The sequence below is a fragment of the Terrapene carolina genome, unplaced genomic scaffold (genome assembly GCF_002925995.2).
Source record: "Terrapene carolina triunguis isolate 2854851 unplaced genomic scaffold, T_m_triunguis-2.0 Scaffold613, whole genome shotgun sequence".
NCBI classification, from domain to species: Eukaryota; Metazoa; Chordata; order Testudines; family Emydidae; genus Terrapene; species Terrapene triunguis.
Genome location: NW_020664964.1, coordinates 4020312 through 4044685, shown reverse-complemented (window position 1 = coordinate 4044685; position 24374 = coordinate 4020312).

Here is a 24374-nt window from a genome sequence, read left to right as displayed (position 1 = left end):
CGGGTGAGCCCGCCCACTTCCCGGTCAACCAATATGGACTCACTACACTGATGATGATAAGTTGATGAAGATCACTGCTGTATGAGGTGATCTATGACCAGGGAGTACATGGAACCACCATCATCACCACAATATAGTAAATGGCTTAAGACAAAGATGATATGATACAAGTGTTTCCAGGGGTGAAAGTAGAAATAGGGAATTACCGGTACGGGGCTGGGTTGGGGCCACCCTATACCCGGTAAGTGCCGTCCCCTCTTCCGCCGGGGTAGCAGCGGCAGCCGGGGGCTCTGGCGGCAGTTTAAAGGGCCCAGGGCTCAGCTGCCGCTACCGCCCCGGGCCCTTTAAACCACTGCCGGAGCCCTCGGCTGCTGCTGCTACCCCAGGGCTCCAGCAGCAGAGCTCCCGGGGCTATTTAAAGGGCCCAGGACTCCCCTGCTTCTACCACCCTGGCCCTTTAAATAGCCCCTGGAGTAGCAGCGGCGGGGCTCCGGCGGCTATTTAAAGGGCCCAGGGCAGTAGAGGCAGCGGGAGCCCCGGCCCTTTAAATAACCCCAGAGCCCCGCCGCTACTCCAGAGCTCCGGCAGCGGGGCTCTGGCAGCAATTTAAAGGGCCTGGGGCTCCAGCCACTGCTGGGAGCCCTAGGCCCTTTAAATTGCCACCTGGGGAAGCCGGACCACACCGCTACGGCACACCGGCTCTTGCCAGTACGCCATACCAGGGCGTACCAGCTTACTTTCACCTCTGAGTGTTTCTTAGTTTATTTGACACATACTGTGGAATAATAATAGTTAAAAGCACTGTTCATATTACTAAGATATCAGCATCCTCATGTTCTGAATCCTCCTGCATCTCAGACCCATGGTTGTTTGGATCATCCTCCACACCATGGAAACTGGCTAGTTTGCCACGTGTCAATGATGATGAACAAGGATGAAAGGTTCTGTTACTGTGCAGACATCTGTAGAAGCCAAGACTGAGAGAAGGCTTGTATTTGTCTTAATAGATCATAGTGATGGTCAAGTCTGGCAATATACTACTACTTCCTTAAACTACTATACTGGATGTCATGAGCCAGACACATTATTACTCATTGATAGGTCATGGCCATATTTTTCCAGCCTCAAGGAAAACAGAATATCCTTTTGTTGCTTTCAGAGGATGACAGGTTGCTTAAACACATCCTCCATCCTAAATGTGAGGATTAGATACCCTTTCCCTTTTTAAGACTGGAGGTGATCAGCAAGAGTGGCAAGGAGTTAGGTTCATTGGTGTGGTCCTTTGCTAATGCTATGCTGTGCAGAATTCTTAGTAATCTGATTGGTAGAATCAGCCTGACTAGGTCTGTTTCAGTTTGTGAGCAGACTGCTGACTGACTGGACAATTTAGTAGAGTAGTTGGCGTTCCACTTCTAATGACCTAGATTCTTTTTGTTTACAGACCTGATTAATTTTGTTCACTGTTCACTTCATATACACTTTCAGGCTTTGTCCAAGTTATATCTTTGTATAGATAATCGTCAGTCTGTACTAGCCGATGGCTAATGTGTGAAGAGAGAAGAACCTGATGTTTCAAACTCACCACTGAAACGTCTGCCTTCCAGGTCTTCATGAACTAGTATTGCCAGATTCCATCATTACTAATTTAAAGGACTAAGACAGATATGCTCCTGTGGTACACATTATCTGGATGTCTGATGGCCATTTACTGAGAGGTTAGGGGCTCTGCTGCCACAGCAAGGACAGGATGATTGTTTATAGGTACAAATTCATCATGGAATATCGGGTATTATGGATCAGCCAGGCACATCCTTGGGTGTATTTTGCAGCTGCCTATTAATCCATAATCAGATGCTGTTACAGTCTATCTGTTGGCAACTCCTTTGTGGAAACAGCATGAAAAGCTGGAATGTTGCCTGTTGCCAAACCTGGTTAAACATTGTACAGGCACCACAATTCTCTTGGCAAGAGCATCAGTTTTGAAACTACCAACATATACTGCAATATTTTCAATAATGAGGCAGAAAAGAAGGAAGTGTTCAATAAATATTTCTGTTCTGTATTTGAAAAAAGCAGGATGTGTACTTGTATCATATGAGGATGACAAAGTATTTTCCAGTTCATTAGTACCTGAGGAGGATGTTAGATAACATCTACTAGGGATAAATATTTTTAAATCACCAGGTCTGGATAATTTGCACCCAGGACTCCAAAAAGAATTGACTGAGGAGATCTCAGGTGTTAATTTGTAATAAATCTTGGAATACGGGAGAAATTCCAGAAGAATGGAAGTGAGCTAAACTTTTGCCAATATTCAAAAATAGCCCACAGGATGATCTGAATAACTGTAGTCTGTTCAGCCTGAAATCAGTCATGAGCAAAATAATGATATGCTCATGGGATTCAACTGATAAAGAATAAAGGAGAGGAATTGAATTAATGCCAATCAACATGGTTTTATGGAAAATCCAGTCTTGTCAAACAAATTCTGATTTCATTTTTTGATGAGATCACAAGTTTGGTTGATAAAGGTAATTACATAGATGTAATATATGGAGACTTTCATATGATGTTGGACTTAGTATAGCATGACGTTCTGTTTTTTAAAAAAGTACCATATGATATCAATAAAGCACATGTTAAATTGATTAAAAACTGACTGACAGATCTCACAAAGCAATTGTCAATAGGGAATCATCACTGAATGGAGGTGTTTCTAATGGCATTCTTCAGGGATTGGTACTAGGTCTGATGCTATTGAACATTTTCATCAATGATCTGGAAGTAAATATAAAATCTTTGCTGATAAAATTTGCGGACACAAAGATTCGTGGAGTGATACTTGATTATAATAACAGGACAGTCAGACAGAGGGATCTGGATTGTTCAGTAAGCTCATCCCATTCAAACAATATGTGTTTTAATTAGAGCTGTCAATTAATCACAGTTAACTTAGAAATTAAGTCAAAACAAACTAATTGTGATTAAAAAATTAATCGTGATTAATCGCAGTTTTGATCATACTGGTAGTACTAAATGTTGTTACCTTTTCTTGAATATTCCATTCTTTTGCAACATCCAAAAATGCTCTACATGTTTCAGCATAATATCTCTCTTCAGTATGCGTTATTGTTAAAGCAAACAACTGCAGTATCCATGCAGCATCAGTCAGGTGTGCCGTGAGTCCAAGATAGCAGTGATTGCTCAAGGATGTCCAGTGATCACCAGTCAAAGCAAGCAGTGCATTTTTCAGAAGCTCCAACTTTGTAGTCTTCTCGTTGTGATATAGGTCATGTATTCGTGATGCAATGGTTCCTTGGGAGGGCAAGGTGTGACTGATTGGAAGATTCAATTTGAATAACATCTCTTTGTCCTCTGTCATTTACAATGTTGAGTGGTCTGCAGTCCATAGCTATTCACTTTGCAATAGCATTGGTTAAGCTATTGTACATTGTTTGATCCATGGGCTTGTAGCGATCTTGAAAATCTGTAAATATACTCTTTTACAGCTGGTGGGATTCATTTGCTGTTGGTAGGTTATCTGTAGCACAAGATCTGGAAGTGAAAGCATGTTCAGTGTGTAGATGGTACTGCAGACTTGAAGTAGTTTGATGGTATTGGAACTTAGTCTTGCAATAGCTACACGTAATCATCTTTTTAGCCAGTGCGATCAAAACTGTGATTAATCACATCTAATTTTTTCAATCACTTGACAGCCCTAATTATCAAGCTCAGTCTTGAAACAAGTTAGTTTTTTTGGCTCCACTATTCCCCTTGGAAGGCTGCTTCAGAACTTCACTTCTCTGATGGTTAGAAACTTTCATCTAACTTCAAGCCTAAACTCGTTGATGGCCAGATTATATCCATTTGTTCTTGTACTACCACTGGCCCTTAACTTAAATAGCACCTCTCTCTCCCTGATGTTTATCCCTCTGACATATTTATAGAGAGCGATCATACCTCCCCTCAGCCTTTGTTTTGTTAGGCTAAACAAGCCAAGATACTTAAGTCTCCTCTTGTAAGGTAGATTCTCCATTCCTCTGACTCTCCTAGCAGCCCTTCTCTGAACCTGTTCCACTTTGAAATCATCTTTGTTAAACATGGGACACCAGAATTGCACCTAGTATTCCAGATGAGGTCTCGCCAGTGCCTTGTACAATGGTAATAACACTTCTCTATCTCTACTGGAAATACCTTGTCTGTTGCATCCTAGATTTGAATTAGCCTTTTTCACAGCTGCATCACATTGGCAGCTCATAGTCATCAACCAATATACCTAGGTCTTACTCCTCCATGTTAACTTCCAACTGATAAGACCCCATGATCTTTCACTTTGCACTAGGGCTGTCAATTAAGGATTGATTCACAGCATGATTAATATGTTAATTTTTGTAATGTGTTAATTGCACTCCAGAGGCAGTGGTGGGGCTGGAACCCCAGACCCAGAGTTCAGCAGGGGGGCTGAAGCTCCAGTCCCGGAGCTCCACGGGTGGTGGTGTGGGGGCTGGAGCCCTGAGGCCCACATCTCCGGGGGGCTGAAGCCCAGAGCCCTGTGCCCCGAATGGGGCTGGGGGGGTCTGAAGGCCAGAGCACTCTGCCCATGTGGGGCTAAAGGTCAGAGCCCCCTGCCCCAAGGGGAGCTGAAGCCCTAGGCCCCATGAGGCTGAAGTTAAGGGATCAAATTTTTTTCTAATGGGGGGGTCATGATTTTTTTTTCAAGTCCTAATGGGGTCTCCAGCAAAAAAGTTTGAGACACACTGCTCAAAAGTTTTCATTGTTTTATTTTTGAGTGCTATGTTAAAAAAATAAATCTACATTTGTAAGTTGCACTTTCACAATAAAGAGATTGCACTACAGTACTTGTATGAGGTGACTTGAAATACTTTCCTCAGTTTTTTATTTTTTAACAGTGCAAATATTTGTAATAAAAAAGAATATAAAGTCAGCACTGTACACTTGGTATTGTGTTTTGTAAATGTAATCAATATATTTGAAAATGTATAAAACATCCAAAATATTTAAAGAAATGGTATTCTATTATTGTTTAACAGTGCAATTAAAACTGCAATTAATTGTGATACATTTTTTTAATCTCATGATTGTGTTTAATTTTTTAATCGCTTGACAGCCCTAGTTTTAATATAGTCGAATACAAAGTTATACATCTAAGAATACAGGCCAGACCTACAGAATGGGGGGCCATAACCTGGAAAGCAGCATATATAAGAAGAATTTAGGCATCACAGTGGACAAGTCAAGCACAAATTATTGGGTTTACTATAGATTTAATTGGGTGAAATTTAATGGTGCATGACACATAGGAGGTCAAACTAGATAATCTAATGGTCCTTTCTGGCCTTAAAGTTTACTAAACTATGAATATGATTGTTTTCTTGTGAGTCATGAGGAGAGAGATTTGCCCTAGCCTCTACAAGTTTCTCTTTCTGATATCCTCCCCCCTTCGCCCCCTGCAGCTCTGACTTCATTCCACTGGAGGACTTTCTGAATGCAAAGGAAGCCTAATTTTACTTTATCTCTGCCAACTGCTTGCGCTCCGTTCTTTACACACACATACACACACACATACACAATACACACTCAAAGAAATGCCAATTATATAGGAATAACCTCATAAAAATAAATTGAATGGAACCAGGATTGAGAATGCATGAGTCTTGCAATCATACTGAAGAGGTCATAGGCAGGAGTGTTTACAATTCAGGGGAGCAGTCTATGTAAAGTGATTGTGCCTATGGCACACTGAAAACACACTCATTTTGGTTATTTGTATTTATATGTATATATTTACAACCACACTCAACTACTTTTAAATACCTTAGAAAATATGAATAGACATTTTAGTCTCTTAGCTGAAAGTGAAAATTCCTATTTTATAAAGCTGTAAAAATAAATTTTAATAGTCACTACTGATGTATTTTAGTCTAAATAGCATAATTACTAAAGTTGATCTCTATTTTGAATTTATGATGTCTAGATGCCTTATCTAATACTATAGCCACAGAGAGTCCTGTGGCACCTTTAAGACTAACAGATGTATTGGAGAATAAGCTTTCGTGGGTGAATATCCACTTCGTCAGATGCATGTAATGGCCATTACATGCGTCTGACGAAGTGGGTATTCACCCACGAAAGCTTATGCTCCAATACATCTGTTAGTCTTAAAGGTGCCACAGGACTCTCTGTTGCTTTTTACAGATCCAGACTAACACGGCTACCCCTCTGATACTATAGCCACAGTCAGTTTTCATACTATGGTTGAGTTAAAAGAATTCATCAATTTCCATTCCTTTTCAAAAACATGTATAATATTGCCAGCACTCAAAAGAAGGAAGGAATATTATTGCGTTTTCACAGTTGTGTTCAACTGATAGTCAGCGATAACAGTGCCCCTGTGGGATCTGTTCCTTCCCACAAAGAACGGGAGGAATCAGCTGTTTGTGGCGCACCATTCCCTCTTCTCTCAAAATTGACTGTGGTCCCCTCTCTGTGTGAGGAGGAAGTAGGATGGTGATGGAACAGGAATATACATAGTATTTCCCCACTAATTTCATCCTGGGGCTGTATTATCTTCTGAGAGGAAACCCTGGACATTATGAAAACCTCCTTTATGGAGGGACTCCCCGCGGGACGTAGACAGTAGAGGAAGCCATACTTACTGGAAGCCACAGTGACTGGGAGTTGCCTTCAGGGGGAATAGAGACAACTTATTGTCCCAGAATCTAGACAGGCATCCATTCTATGGGGCTGGGTGTCTTTGGACAATCCGTGTTTCCTGATAGAACAATCTGTGGAAAATTTGGCAAGGGGAACCGGATGAAATGTTCCTCCTACTTGACTTCTTCCTGTGGGTTTTTACAGAGGGGGTTCTTCTAGCTCAGCTGCATTAAATGTGGCCATTTAGACATTTCTCTAAACATAGGATATATAGGAATGTTACAGTTCAATTTAAAAGCAGAAAAGTTTATTAAACTGAGACTATCTTTTTTATCTATGTCAAAACCCTGTGTAGTGTTATGAATTAACAAAGGACTAGCAAATTTCTTACTTTCCCATTTGTGGCAGTTTTTGACAAATGTATTTACATTGTGTTTTTCATATTTCCCTAATCTATCTGGGTTATAGAACACACCAGTTTATTATTAAAATGTTCCTTTTATTCAATAGCTTTTTGACAATTTGCTTTTGGTCATTCTGAACATACTGTATTATGCCTGACATAAGCAATTAATGGCATAGTCTCCAATACTTTTCCCCAAAGCTTCAGAAAATAGATAGTTCCAGGTTCACTTTCACAGCTGTTCGGCTGACATCCCAGGAAGAACTATAAAGGAAAAATGACTTGATCCACATCATAAATACCTTCATAAGCAAGAAGAAATGAAAAAGCAGAAATTATTTCACAACATTCCATAAAATATTTATTTAATAGTCAAGTGCTATAATTGATCAGAGTAATTTTTCAAAGTATTGTGAATATGTTTAACACAAAGTGTCATTCACAATTCTGGGTACAAGAATTTAGTGTGAATTCAAAAGTTTTTTTCCCCCTTTTTGCGTTAGTAGTGGATAAAACACTAAAATCTGATATTTGTTTAGTGTCAGATAGCAAAGAATTGTTAAATTTATTAGTAGATTTTTGCTTCTGAGCAAAATAGCCAAGCACTTCAAAAACATTTACCATTTTTTTAAATTCATGTTTGCCTTTCCTAAAATGTCCAGAACTGTTTCCTCCATCAAGAAACATTTTACAAACTAGTTTGGAAGTCTTTATATTTAACAAATACAATTACCTGTTCAAAAGTCAAAAATTTAAGAAAGTTTGGGACTATAAAGTAGAGCCAGTTCCTTAAATCTTTTCATATTTGAAGTAGAATACTTTATTTTCCATTCAATCTATGAATTTTTTAACCTCAGTTTTCTAGGAACCCTGTTTAAACCTTTATTATTCATATAAAAGTGCTTCCTGTATTTTGTTGTGAATTTGTTTTTCTCTGAATCAGTGAGTGCTTTACCACCATCTGTGCTGAACTGAAAATATTGTAGTAGCTTGGGTTGACATTATGTTTTCTAGTACAATTTAATGTTCCAGTACTGCAGCAAAATTGCTTCCCAGCTCTCCAATTTCAGAAAATAAATCTACATTTTTGTATAGCTTTTAGTACTTTAACCTTCATCCTTTGATTTCATTGAAGTATATGCATTCTCCTTTTGTTTACAGGAAACATATTTTATACCTAACATTGTCAACCTTTTATGACATTCCAGAATAGTAGCTTTTTAATTAAGGCTTTTACATGTAACACATATGTCTGCCATATTTTTGCCTTTCTGAACCCCTTTAAATTATACAAATTCTATTTTCATTAACTATTTAAACCAAAACATAACAGACTATTTAGAATGAGACATAACCACACAACTCCATGCTCACGTAATTTCCTCAGATTTATTGCCTGTGGGTGCTAGGATTTACACATACAGTCTGACAAATTGGAAATTGCTTTTCCACATTGTCCATTATATTTATAGAGGGGTTCATAATTACCAAAGTATTCTTTTTCAAAGTCCTACAGATTTGGTCCAATCTTATTTATTATGTGCTTCCTTTTTATTTTTGCAATGCATATGCATCAGTTTCTCTACTCAACATTAAAATTAATTTGCCATGTGTCAGCCTTGTCACATAGCAGCCTTGTGAATCTTATCCTTTATATGTTCCCATTTCTCTTTAAATTGAATTAGACAAAACTGGTCTTCAGATACAAAGACACGCACACACATACAGAGAGAGAGAGAGAGAGAGAGAAGATTACAAGGTGGTATGGCATAAATTTTTTAACTGGCATGAGTTTAGGATAGGTGCATTATTAATGAGTGGCAAAGCCATGATTGAATTATACAGATCAAACAAAATGAGTGATACAAATATTCTTTGGGACACTATTATTATCATTTTATTATATTACTATAGCACCTCCATGCCTTAGTCAAGGACCAACACCCTGCTGTGCTAGACACTGTACAAACATAGAAGAGAAAGACAGTCCCTGCCCCAAAGAGCTTACAATCTTCATATAACACAAGAGGCAACGGATGGACACAGACAGACAGATGGATAGAGACAGAAAGGGGAACAAAGGATAATAATAATCAGTATGATAGGCAGTGGTATCAATGCACCAGCAGCCTAACTATTCTCAAGCTCTTTGTTGGCATCACAGCACAGGATATTTCCTCCCAAGAATGAGGGGCAGCATGGGAGAAAGCACAGGGGTGCATTTTTGAAAATTTAACAAGTGGGCAGTGGAGGCTGGCATCCTGGGCCAATTGGAAGCAGGAGTTAACATTTTAATTTGAGAGATAAGTAGGGTGGGTATAGCCTATGTAGAACCTTGAAAGTGAAGACAAGCAACTTATGTTTGATGGGATAAAGAAAGGAGACCCAAAGGAGGGATGGAAAGAGGAGTAACATTATCAAAGTGACAGACTAGGAGAATGATCTTTGCAGCAGCATTCTGAATGGATATGAGTGGGAAAAGATTTAATTTGTCAAGGCCAGAGAAAATGATATTGCAGTAATTGAGATCTGAGATGATGAGAGCCTAGATGAGTTTTAGCTGTGTGAATGGATAGGAAAGACCTTATCTTAAATATGTTATGCAGAAATAATATGCAAGATTTAGACATAGCCTGGATGTGAGGACCTAGAGAGAGATCTCAGTTAAAGATGACACCCAGGTTATGGGCCTAAGTGACAGGAAGGATGGTGGTGTTGTCCACAGTGATCAAGAAAGGAGATAGTGAGGAGAGTTTTCTGGGGGAAGATTAAGAACTCTGTTTTAGCCTTGTTGAACTTGAACTGAAGGCTAGATATTCACAAGGAGATGTCAAAGAGACTGGCCAAGTCTATAGTTTGGACAGAAGGAGATAGGTCTGGTAGAGAGGTAGATCTGTGAGTCACCAACATAGTGATGATAGTTAAATTTGTGTTTGCAAATGAGATTAACCAGAGGAGAGGTATAGAGGGAGAAGAGAAGGGGACCAAGGCAAGAGCCCTGTGGAACCCCTAGAGAAAGTTGAGGGGGTCTCAGGAAGATCCTCCAAATGACATATTGAAGGAGTGATTAGGGAGTTGGAAGACAAGCAGAAAGAGGCAGAATCATGTAAGCCAAGGGAGGACAAGATTTCAAGAAGGACATGGTTGACTGCAACTGACTGCTCAAGAACGATAAGAATAGTGTACTGGTTCTGAGCTTTGGCTAGGAAGCAGTCATTAGAAACTTTGGTGAGAGTCATTTCAGTGGAGTGCAAGGAGGATGCCATATTGAAAAGGGTCTAGTATGGAATTGGAGGAAAAGAACTCCAAACAGTGTTTGTAGACCATGCATTCAATTAGCTTAGAGATGAAAGGAAGAAGGGATGAGGTGGTCGTTGAAGAAGCAATTCGGGTCCAGTGGTATATTTTTAAGATGAGAGACACTAAAGCATGCTGGCATTGTTAGGGGTAAAGAGCCAAAGGAAACTGAGAGGTTAAGGAGAAGGATAAGGGTGAGGATGAGAGTGGATACAAGTGAGATAAAGAGATAAGATGGCATGTGGTCACTGGGGCAAGTGAAGATCAGACTAAAAACTTTTGCATCTGTGACAAGGGATGAGAAGAGAGTTGAAGGTGGGGAAGGGGAGGGGAAAAGAAGTTCAAATCAAGGTATGGGGGGAAATCTTGTTGTATTTTTTCAGTTATCTCTTGGCAGAAAATGGTGAGTTCCTGTGCAGAGAGAGAAGTGGAAGCAGAAAGAGGGGAGGGTTATAAGAGTGAGTCAAAGGTTGCAATAAAGATAGGTGGGATTTTGAGTTGTTTAGCTAAAGAAGACAGTAGAACTGAAAGAGGAGAGAATGAATTTTTAAAGGAAGAAGTCAACCTAGTCACTGGATTTCCAACACAGATGCTCTGCAGTGTGAGAGAAGGATGTGAATTTTGGGGGTGAACCAGGGCAGAGGACTGACAGGACAGACCTTCCAATGTGAGAGTGGGGCAAAAGAGTTGTGGGGAGAGAATGAACTGCCAAAGCAATTGAAGAAAGGAAAGAGAGCAGGGAGGATAGGGCAGACAGCAGATGAGAAGTCATCCATAGTGATGGATTGGAAGTCACACAAAGGCTAATTGACAGGGCATGAACTGGAAGGCTGATGGATGATGTTGCAAGAAATTAGGTGATAGTTGGAGAGGGGAACTTTGGCAACAGAAAAATCAGAGAGATAACAGTGCTTGGTGAAGACCAAGTCAGGTGAACAGCTCTTACGGTGAGTAAAAGAGTTGAACAAGGACTGCAGGTCGAATGAGATCAGGGAGAGGAAATGTGTGGTTAAGGGGGGTGAAATGTGTGTGAGGAAAGGAAGAGAGAGAGAGAGAGAGAGAGAGGAGTCTGAATCAGAGAAGAAGGCTGATGGGGATGAGTTAAATGGAGGATGAGTGACAGCAAATTCTCATTTTTCAATATGCTGAATTTTTTTAGATTGAAAATAAATAACTCCATGGTAGAAGTTGTTGGGGGAAATGTGAAAGTTTCCACAGTGGAATAAATAACATTAGGAGCTTTTAGCACTTAAGAAAGCAAAGGGGAAGGGTTTGGTTTATGGTTTCAAGGTGGCAGTTGAGACTTATGTCATTCAGTGAGAGATGTGTCTCCTCTTTCCTTCCCCCTTTTGGGGAGGAGCACAGGTGACTCAGGGCTTGTCTACACTGGCAATTTACAGCACTGCAACTTTATCACTCAGGGGTGTGAAAAAGTTTCAGCACTATAAAGCACCAGTGTAAACAATGCACCAGCGCTGGTAGCTAAACCGCTCGTTGAGGTGTTTTTTTCAGAGCTCTCTCTCAGCGCTGTGCTGTGACCACACAAGCCACGTTAAAGCGCTGCCGTGGCAGCGCTTTAGCATTGTCAGTGTAGACTAGCCCTTAGAGAAGGGGCTGAATACATTCTTACTCAACCAACACTTGCCCGCAATTAACTGGCTCACTGCACTTCACCTCTATATCCAGTAATGATGGCTAAGCACATTAGGTGCTAAAATGATCAGCAGTGAGACAGTTAATAATGAAAACATTTTAATTAGCATCATTAGGTTTCAGAGTTATGCATGTACCAATGAGATTAATAGGACCAATCTATAACCATCAGGGTGAGAAACAGGTCTTTTCTTTCAAAGAAACCCTAATATCTGGAGCACAATTACATGGAAATTTAAAATATCCAGAAAGTATGCATCCATCTGTGCAGCTGTATAATCACATTATACTTGGGTACTGCAGCTTGTATTCAATATAATGACTTTCCCTGAAGTTTGCATGATATAGTGTAACTTCTAATTGAGGGCAATTTGTAACTGAGGGTGGCTTTATTATAACTTCACATTAAAGATATATGGCTTGATTCCCCCTCCTTTAAACAAATGTAATTCACGAGTAATGCCAGTAAAGTCAACGGGATTACACTGGGCGGTGGATCTTCTAACCCTGGCCCTGCCTTCTGCCTCGAACTCCCATTGTGTGTTCCTGTTGCTCAGGAAATTGCCATGGGGCTGTACTGCACAGAGAGCAATGAATGAATATCTCCCTTTGCAGCCACCCAAAATCCTGTCCTCAGTTTTGCAACAGAAGCAGAACAGTCCTCCTGCCAGGGCCCTCCAAGGCTATGGAGATGGGGATAGGATTCGCCCCATAGTGAATAACAGAGATTTGAAAATTCAACCAAAACAGGACATACCCAAGGGTTATTTCATTAATGTTTGTAAAAAGCTTTTAAATCTTATAATGGTAATGTATTTATTTATTTATTATTTGCAAAACCAGAGATACTTACTCAAAGACTTCTTCTTTTGATTCTCCACATAATCTGTAGTTTCGAAGAGGAAAGCAAGCCCTTGTCCTTTTAAATGAGCATTTATTCAAAGGTGAAAATATGCCATTCAGCATTTAGCCTGGAAAGAGTCAGAATCTTTTCTCTCTTGACAGCCTTTTTCTTATCCTCCAGGGATATCTCAGATTCAGAATAAAATATTGGTATTCCACAAAAGACAAGTAAAAAGGCATAATCCTTAAACTCTTTATTGCAGATGTTATGCAAACAGAGTCCCACAGTGCTAAGAACAGTTTTTGTTTTGGTTTGTTTTGGTTTGTTTTTTAATAGCAAGGTGGAGAAACATCACTTAACTTGCAAAAATAAAAAGAATATAGAGACCTACTTGTCACTCAGAAAAGGGTACAAGAAATCAGGAATATTCTGGCAACATGTGCTTTAAGTAAACTGCTAAACTCTCCTTTGCTAGGCAAGATAGCATTAAAACCTCTAAAGAGCTTTTGTAAAGGTAAAAAACAGTCTGAGTTACTTGAGCTGAAATCTCTGTACCACTTGCTTAGAATAGCGATGAAGAATGTCATAGGCATTCCTGCAACTCAAACAAGCATTAATAGCACCTCCAATATACTTGCACACATATTTCAACTCTTCTTTTGAAATCTACATGGAAGCCAGCAAACTTGATCTAGGAGCAATTCTTGTTCAGACTCTTGAGGGTGAAAGAAAGATCATTACATATATTTCTAGTGTGCTGACTTACACACAATGAAATTATCTCGTCTTTAAAAGCAATAGCAGTTCCAGTTATAGACAAGACCCTGCAACAACATGGCCCTCCTTTCTCTAAACTGCAGTTATTCGCAATGACAGTATGACACCCACAGATTTGACTCCACCCTTACTTTTTATTCCACAGGAACTTTTTAAAATCATGGAGTCACTATGCTTTTTATGGAAATAGCTCACAACCCCTTGCCTTATAGAAAAATGATAATTTAAATTTTTAGAGAGTACATTTGAAAGTGATCACGCGTTAATTAATTTCTGCAATGGGCATTTAACACTTTATACCCAGCTCTTCCCTAACTGGATATCTAGGCAGTGCATCTCAAAGACTTCAGTTTTAAGATGTTAAAGAGCAGAAGAGCTACACGCAGTACCAATAAACTGTTGAGAATTGCAAGTTCATCTCCTCTTCATCCATTTAGATTTATGAAAGACTTGTTTTTGCCACAATTTTAATATTGTGAGAAAGGGCCAATAATTGGATAGCCATGTGGACTAAACTGTCCTCTTACCTTTCAGGGTAGAGTTAAAAAAGAGAGGAGAAGTCTGGTGGACTTAAACACTCTTCCATCTCCCGGGTTTTCAATCTCTTACCTTTTACAAGCACAAAATTCAATATACCCACCCAACACAAAATCTCCCAATCTTTGAGATGTAAAGATCCCAATAATTTACCAGAAACCACCACAAAAAAAAAAGTCAAAGGGAAGGGGGAAAAAAAACTCAGACATAGTGGACTGAGGTAGAACTGTAATTGATAGGATCTCTCCTCTACTAAAGCACAATGTCAAGTACAGGAGAATTCCTGCTAAGAGTAGTATTTTCATATATTAACTATATCTAGTTAACCTAGGAGTCTCTGCCCAGCATCCTACACTTCCTTAGCATCCTAAGGAGAAGCATGAGAAGCAAGAAGACTTAGTTCACCTCTTTTCTCCTCTCTCTACTAATTCATAATCCCTGTCTCCCTTTCTTCTTTCCTCCTCTGTCTCATATCTTTCCCTTCATGTGAAAGCCCTCCCCTACCCCAGAAAAAGAGATCTCTATGAACAGACCGACACTCAGTTGGCTTGCTCACCTCCACTAAGACCCTTGAATGCGTCTTCAGCCAGAAACACCTCTAGGCTCCTTGCCCCATTCGATTCTGCTTTTACTGATGCTGTTTTTTTTCTGATGTTTTCCTTTATGAAAGATAGGCGTGGGGGAGCAGAGGGAGCAGAGTGAGAGGGTTCACCTGGAGAGTTGGGGTCGTTCTTGAAAGGCTAGGCATGAGTTGGAATTGAGACCAGACATGGTACTCCTCTTAGTAGCCACAGATACTCCTTTCTGACTGCAACAGTGCCCCTAAACATACTGCAAACAACAGAGGTCTCCAAGAGCTGCAAACAGCAATACAAACCTTGTCAGCCCTCATCTGGTAGTCTAAGTTAAAACAGGATTCAGGCTTTCATTTTAAATTAACTTAGGGTGACATTTTCTACAGTAACTACTGATTTCAAGTGCCTCTATTTTTGGGTGCCCAATGTCAGACACGTTGGGCCCGATTATCAGAGATGCTGAGCACCCACAACTTGATCTAAAATTAATGGGAGATGCATGTTCTCAGCACTCTTCTGAGTCAATTTTTGGACCCATTATTTGAGTCATTCACAATTAGTGGCAGATTTTGAAATATTTGGTTTTCATTTCCAATCATAATGGCTGTGAGAATAACATTCCAAATGTGAACTGAGGCTCTTGCTGTTTGACTTTTTCAGCTAGAAAGACAAACAGAGTAGATCTAAGACAGGTGTAAAATAACTTCATTCACCTCAATTAGGTTTTAATTTCTGAGGCTAATTATGACCATTTAAAAGACAACACTGTTAGCTATTTCACTTCTGACATTTTAGCTCAATTATCCAGCTTCTCTGGGACTGTGTGCAAAGCTTGAGATTGAGTTTGGAAACAGGTGCATTTAGTAAGAACCATGAGTCAGATGAGAAGTCATACTATTTTATTGATTTCATGAAGACTCATCCTATCTGAGTCTGCTTAGGGTTCTGGAAACATCAAGTTCACCTGGCCATGGTCAGAGGCTTAGCATAGGCATTAGCTTAGTCACTTCCATGCTAACATTACATCATCTCTTCCTCAGGGTCACTCAAATACTAGTAGCATGATAATTATCCTCTGCAAATACCTTTCCCTTAGGAACATGACTAGTCTTGAAAGTGTTTTATATTTTTGTATTTGCCAGTGTCCTAAGGGTAAAAATATAGCATAATATAGCTTATAAACCACTAAAGAGAAACATTGAGGAGCAGATCCCAAAGTAATGGTAAGAATTTATATCAGCTGAAGATCAGCCCATAAGACTTTTAAAAAATATATGTATGCCACTGTCACTGAAGGCATGCCATTAATGAGATCATATATGTGAATCAGCAATTCACAAACTATCCTCCATAAAATGCTTCTGGTTTGCAAAGCACTTGCAAGTGGCTAGCAGAGCCATGACTGGTCATGTAGTGCTGGCCCTCCTCCTTCCTTCCAGTTGCTAACTACATTAAGATATATATTGAAAAACAGCAAAAAACTACATTGCATAGTTTCCTAATATTACTTTTCCATGTAAGCACTCACTGAAGTTGCCATAAGGATCTTGTGTTACCGCCAGTGGTAAGGGAATTGTCCAAGAGGTAATATCTAAATTAAAATGTGGTCTACACTGTAAAAAATGTTTGAGAAATACACATCTAGATCTGTGTTAAATGTAGCCTGAGATGACAGTTTTCCAGAAACTTCCAGTGTCCAGTACAAGATAGGAAAGTCAATGAACCATATAAGAGGCACTGCATAAATCTCATGAGTCCCTCTCCACAGGTGAAAAGAAAAGGGGTATATTTCTGACACTGTGTATGAGAATTTAACCATAAAATCCCATTAATGCTAATTTGGTATTATTGGTATTGTTACTCCAAAGTTACATTCCAAACTCAGTGCTAATAATACACCCCAAGATCTGTATCTTCTTGTTGTATTGACATATTCTCTGCAATTAAATGATTTTCCTTGAAAAACACTAAAACCTCTAAAGTAACAGACTCTTTTATAGGACACATTCATATGCTGGGGGAATCTCATGTATCTAGTATCAGAAAGAGGACCTCATTAAAGCCAGAGCCTGAATTGAGTATCATGTGAACTTTGTAGAGAAAGGTTCTGAAAATTACAACGATTTAACAACTGCCGACAAACTTGTCAGAAAGGGTTCAGGAATCTAAATACTTCAGTCATGAACAGTATTCGTTATCTATAAAAGATGACCCTGAAATAATAGGAGCACTTACTGCAGAAAATGTTGTTATATTTCACTCCTTGAAACCTCCACATGTCCAAAGCATGGAATGTGGGGGGAGAGAGGATACTCTGTATAGCAATGCTACACAAGAAAAGCAATATGTTTGCTAAGCTGATCAATAGCATGATTAACTTAGCCAAGTAAAAGACTGATCAATCTTATTATTGATCAGTTTAGCAAACATATTAGTGTAGCATGGCTACATTGTGTCTATGGCAGTGTTTCATCAGGATATACATGCATTGAGCTATTCAAATGAACTCACAACAGATGCACACTGTTTGTCCAAAATCAAAGAAGAGATGAAGCAATCTCGTATATAAGGTAGAAAACTTACAATAGTTAAAACAAATTAAAGATCATTTAAATTTACAACAATGGAAAATAAACCACATATTCTGGTATATATAATTCATATTTCAAATCCACAACTATAATTCTTAAAATAATTAAATTATTGCTACACGTTTTCAGTAAATCACATCAAAAATGAGTAAGCCCAGCAAACCAGAGACACTATTTTCATTGTAATGCCTCTGAGCTGGTAGCGTCAATGGAAGATTATCTGAGAGTTTTGTAAATTTTTGCCAAGGCAATGTGGTCTTAAAAGCCATACTTTGTAAGAGTGATGCAGGCTGTGGATAAAAATATTGAACTGGGATTGTGTAAGTGAGTTGGAGTTATCCAGCTGGACTCAGATATAATCAATCAGCTCTTGTTCAAGGTCAGATTCCAGTGAAACTTAAAAAAAAAAATAGCTGGAGCATTTGTTTGTTTGCTGTTTGCCCCTACAAGCTCAAAAATGGCTTTCAAAAGGTTTGCACATCTATGAGGCTAAATTATAAAGACGTCATCTGACTATTTATTTGCATTTCCAAAAATGGAAAGATTTAGTCTTCAACATACATGCTCTGTCTCTTTTTCTCTTTCACGCTTTCTCTCTGTTCTTCTGGGTCAAATTCAACCCTAGTGTAATTTCTTTGGCTTCAATGCAGTTAAACTAACCATGAATTTGGCCTCCTGTGTTTTTATTTGAAAAGAACTTAAAGGAAATTGAAAAGATGTCATGTATTTCCACGACACTGAGTGTTTCACATTTCCTTCAACAGTTATCATGTGTATCTTTACCAGCATCAGTATTGGACAAACTTATTCATAGATTCCAAGGCCAGAAGGGACTATTGTGATCATCTAGTCTGACCTCCTGTGTAACATAGAACTTACATAGAACTTCCCCAAAATAATATGTAGAGCATGGCTTTTAGAAAAACATCCAATCTTAATTTGAAAATGGTCAGTGATGGAGAATCCACTATGCCCCTTGGTAAATAGTTCCAATGGTTAAAAATTTACTCTTTATTTCCAATGTGAATTTGTCTAGCTTCAACATCCAGCCATTGGATTGTGTTTTACCTTTCCTTGATAGATTGAATATTAAATATTTGTTCCCCAAGTAGATACTTATAGACTGTAATCAAGTCACCCCATAACCTTTTCTTTGTTAAGCTAAATATATTGAGCTCCTTGAATCTATCACTATAAGGCATGTTTTCTAATCCTTTAATCATCTCCTGGCTCTTCTCTGAATCCTCTCCAATATGAGGGCTTCAATGCATAGATATTGAAACTCTAATATATCATTTTCTAATTGAGGGTTTGAATTGTGACATTAATACACAGCCCTCCACTGGACTTCTAAGTGAAGAATTTGACCCTGTATTTGTAACATGACACACATGAGAGATTATGATGTTAGCAGTAAAGGCTAAATTTACTTACTGTTCACACTCTGGTTGAAAATCCAGAGTAATTCCACTGACCTAACCCAAAGTCATACTGGCTTCTGTCAACAGATCCTGGGGCAAAGAGTCAAAAGTCCACTCAAAAGACTGCAGTAGTGCAAAACACACAAAACTCCAGTGGAGTCTACAGCCAGGCACCACAGCTCCAAAATGGAAAGGACATGGCTGAGAAAAGAGTATGGCTGGGACAACTGGAGGATGTACTAATTAAGTACTTCACCACTGAGTTAGCTGATCACATTTGTAATGTGCAGACAGAAAAAAAAGTCCAAACCAATAATAGAGATATACCTGGTGCTTTAAAAGGGCCAGTTTCACAAAGTTAAAAACAAATATGAGCAAAATAAGTTGGGAGGAAGAATTTAATCAGAAAAATCTGAATGATAATTGAGAATTGTTTAAGAACACTTTACTAAAATCCTCAAAGGCCAAAATTCTACAATCAAGGAAGAAGCCCATACTGGTTAAAAAACTGACCCGGCTTACAGGAGGAATGAAGTGAGCTATCAAATAATATAACCAAAAAGCTAATGCTTTGATGTATAAGAGGGAATCTTGAATAGGAGTAGAGAGGTTATATTACTTCTTTTTTTGACACTGGAGTACTGTATCCAATTCTGGTGTCTGCAGTTAAAAAGGCTAAAAGTGGAAGTCAATAGTAATGAATATAAATCAGAAGCTAGGAATTGTAGAAAATTGATAAAGGAAGCAAAGGGATACAAGAAGAAATCTATGACTAGCAGAGTTACGGACAATAAGTAGGGGATTTTAAAGAATTAAGAAACAAAAGTACACTAACAATGATATTGGTCTATTACTAGATGGAAATGGTAGAATTATTAATAATAATGCAGAATAGGGAGAAGAGAGAAGATAAATATTTCTGTTCTATATGTGGGGGAAAGCCAGATGGTGTGCTGATGCCATGATAATGATGATGACATTCTTTCCATTCCACTAGTATCTCAGGAAGGTGTTAAACAGCAGCAAATAAAGTTAGATTTTTTTTAAATTAGCAGGTCTGAATAACTTGTATCTAAGAGCTTTTCAAAGAGCTGGCTGAGGGGCTCACTAGACCATCAATGTTGATTTTCTGAGTCATGGAACACTTAGGAAGTTCCAGAAGTCTGGAAAAAAGTGAATGCTGTGCCAATATTTAAAAAGAGTAAGTGGGATGACACTGGTAATTTTAGCCCTGTCAGTCTGAGACCCATCCTGAGCAAGATAATGGAGTGGCTGATATGGGACTCGATTAATAAAGAATTAAAGGAGGGTTATGTAATTAATGCCAGTAAACATGGGTTTATGGAAAATAGATCCTGTCAAACTAACTTGAAATCTTTTTTTGATGAGCTTACAAGTTTGATTAATAAAGGTACTAGGATTGATGTAATGTAGTTTGACTTCTGTAAGACATTTGACTTGGTACTGCATTACATTTTGATTAAAAAACTAGATACAAAATTAACATGGCACAGATTAAATTGATTTAAAACAGTCTAACTGATAGATGGCACAAAGATCGGGGCAGTGGTAAATAGTGAACAGGATAGGTCAGTAAAGGAAAGCTGGATGCAAGCAAACAGCATGCATTTTAATATGGCAAAATGCAAACATGTATATCTAGGAACAAAGAAAGTAGGATATACAAGATGGGGGAACTCTATCCTGGAAATCAGTTATTCTGAAAAAGATTTGGGGATCCTGGTGGATAATCAGCTGAATATGAGCTTCCAGTGCAACACTGTGGCCAAAAAGGCTAATGCGTTGATGTGCAAATGAGAATCTCAAATACGAGTAGAGATGTTATACTACTTCTGTATTTGGCATTGAAGTATTATGTGTAGTTCTGGTGTCCGCAATTGAAAAGGTACCTTCATACATTGGAGAGGGTTCAGAAAAAAGCCACAAAAATGATTATAAAATTAGAAAACATGCTTTATAGGATATGGCTACACTACAGCTGGAAGTGTGCTTCCCAGCATGGGTAGGCAGATGTGTGTTAGCTTTGCTCAAGCTAGAGTGCTAAAAATAGCAGTGTGACTACAGCAGCATAGGTGATAGCTTGCGCTAGCCACCCAAGTATAAACCCACCCAACCTTATTTATTTTAACAAAGAGGTCAAAGGGTGACTTGATCACAATCTATAGATATCTACACGGTATTTGATAATAGCTCTTCAGCCTAGCAGACAAAAGTATAACAAGATCCAGTGGCTTGAAGTTGAAGCTAGACAAATTTAGACTGGAAATAAGGTGCAAACTTTTAACAGGTAGGATAAATAACTGTTGGAACAATTTAACATGACTTGTGGTGGACTTTCCATCATAGGTAATTTTTAAATCAAGATTGTTCTTTTTTAAGCTATATTCTAGTTCAAAAGGAATTATTTATGGGGAAGTTCTGTAGTAGTATTATACAGAAGGTCAGGCTAGCTGATCACAGTAGTCCCTTCTGGCCTTGTCATCCATGAATCTATCCTCTATTGGCAGGATTTCTATCAAGTGCTGGCTACAAATTATAGCTATGCTTTCCTGGAGTTCTTCATCAGACAGTGGAGTGCCCTTCTTTGGAACCTCGGTGGGATATAGCTTCTTTCACTGGCACAAGGAGGTGTAGTTTGTATCCTTTGTATCAGAGGGCATGATTAAGCCCATTTTCTTCAAAGGAATTACTGCAATCAGAATCTTGCCCATAAACTTCTTCAGCAGAAAATAAATGCTGTGTTTTAAAGGTTTCAACTACTGATTCATTCCAACTTCCTTTACAAGTTCCAAAGTGTTTCTCAATGTTACACACTGATCTGTGATATAGCAATAAATTAATTTACTTCTCAGGATTTGGAATCTGATATTTTAAAACTTTTCTTTTCAGTTCCTCTGTCACTGTTGTGGGCTGTTTACATTTGCATGTGTCCTGAAACAGCTCATTCACATTTCCATTATTTATTTCCAGCTGGTACTTTATTTCAACTTCTTTAAAGTCAGAGTGTGGCAATCTTACCATCCATCATTGTCTGAGAGCTCTTAATTTGTCTATAGGAGGATGTGAAGGTGGGGTACACTGTTGTGGTCAGTCACAAATATAAGATGAGACAAGTCTTTACAAAATTTCTCAGTAATAATGTTTTCACCCCTCAGCTCATAGAGAGCCAAGAAACCAACTAGTTTCAATTTGCCTGGGTTTGGGTGAACTTACTGATGGATTCCATTTGCACGTTTTTAAAATTTCTGGCTTTCTTGAACTCTGGGTTCATATGAACTCAAAAACTCAAATGAAATAGCATGAACCCCAGAATGAGGTTTTCCTATTAGTGCACTGCACTCCATAGCATCTTTCAGTTCCTGAGTTAGGTAAAAGCTACCGACAGAAGCAGCAGTAGCAGAAATGGAGAAAACTTATCTGGTTCTGCAGCAATTGAATGGGCAGGTGGAGGGAAGCCACTCATGCATGCCAAGGTATTTACTGGCAAGAGAATTTAAAGAGGAACACATCCATCTTGCCACCTACAAAATAGTGGGATAGAGAGATAAAGTAAGTCATCTGTCTTTGAAGACTTTGGAAGGGGATGGAGTAGATGGCTACCCAACTTCTCCCACAGAAGTGCTTTCTCTACACAAACTTGCCAAGGTTCATTAAAATGTTTGTTGGGACTCCGTCCCCATAATCCAAACTTGTTTTCCCTAATTTTGAATCCACATGAACAATATGGATTAAAAAGTTCAACTCAGATTTGAATATTTGAGCCCCACCTGATGTTTGAAGTAACTCCCCTGTTGCTGCCCACCCAAAAGGATACATGCTTCTGCTGGTGCCATTGCCCTCACTGACACGGGGAGTTTGAAATCAGAAACCTCCATAGCCATGTGAGTGAATCAGTAATATTGATTTAGAAAACCTATGCTTGGAGTCATTTCTGTTCTCAGTAAGGGTCAGATTTTCTTTAGTATAGGATATTACCCTATTAATTCTATCTTACTTTAGAACCAATACAACTAATCAATTTTTTTTCATCTTCACATACGGCAATCACCATTAAAAAGTCAACATTTGCCAACTTCCTGAGATATCATAATTTCCTCCTATTCCAAGGAGAGGAAATAACTTATTACCTCAGAGACCAGTGTGCAGTACCAGTTGATAAATATTGACTTTTTATTGCTAAGGACTGTAATAGGAATGTTTTTTTCTTAGCATATGCCAGACATAGAGCCCAGGATACTGAAAGCAGCTAAGCACCTATAACTCCTCATGACTTCAATGGGAGTTACAGGTAGTCATCTTTCCTCAGGATCAGGTACAAAGTCTTCAATATTTATCTCTTCAATTCTCTGTAGAGTTTGCAGCCTTCATCTTTATTTCCAAGGTTTCTTGACTTTTTACCTTATTTATTTTCCTTTTTTGCTATTGGGACTACACAACAATAAACAGAGAGGTAGCAAACACTGGCCTAATTTCCACTGAATTGTACCTTTTATGAGTGCAAAGTGGGGGTAAAACACTAACACCAGTGTAAGCTAGTGGATTTCAAGAAAAATGCTAGCTTCAGCTTGAATGTTTTAATTTGTGCTGCACTGTAACACCTCTGTGTGGATGCTGTGGACATGAACCAAAAGGTTCCTAGTTGCATTAATGTAATCCTGTTTGAAGAGAATTACATTAATTGGAACTAGGAACCTTTTAGTTTTCACCCACAGCATCCACACAGGGGTGTTACAATGCAACACTTTGGTGCACACTGCTATTCACATCCCCATAGTACGAACTGTGGGGCAGTGTAGACAGGCTAAGTTTAAATGCTGAAGCTGGCTATTTTTGTGACAACACCATGATGCAGTCAAGCTTCAATGATAGTATTTAATAATTCTGATCTCCAAACGCCTTTCTGACATTTTCTGGAAGCTATCCAGGCCATTTAAAATGGCACTCAGAGCTGAAGTCAAACAGAATCACTAAAGTAGAAATGACTCTTTTTCTCTATCCCTTTTGTCATCATCGGCTTGCCAATAATCTTATCCTACACCTAATGTTTAAACTCATGTAGCAGGTTTAATAGCACACAAAGAAACTTAAACCTTAGTAGTCAATATTATTGAAATCTCAATAGATTTTTTGCTTCCTCCTTCTCCTAAAACACATATGGATTTTTTTCTTTTTTTTTCCATTCCAAAATTATTGATGATACCCAAGAGCTATAACCTTCTCTTATAATATAGTTGTCCAGTATTACTTTCTGTAATGCTTTTATCTCCTGATATAATTAAAAGAGCTTGTGTATCTCTTGTCTAACAGAAGCAAAATAGCTGAAGGTGAACTATTGAAGTCAAACGCTAGTCATCTTCATCCATGGAAAATAGGTCAGTATGTTCATGCAGAAAATCAATTAACTAATTCCATTGATCATCAGACATTTCTCCAATATTTAATCCACTGGTAAATCTAGAATTCTATGATCAGTCATATTCATAGTTGTCTCTCATATATAGTAGTTACTCATAAGGTGTCTTGTTATATAGGTTTCAGAGTAGCAGCCGTGTTAGTCTGTATCCGCAAAAAGAACAGGAG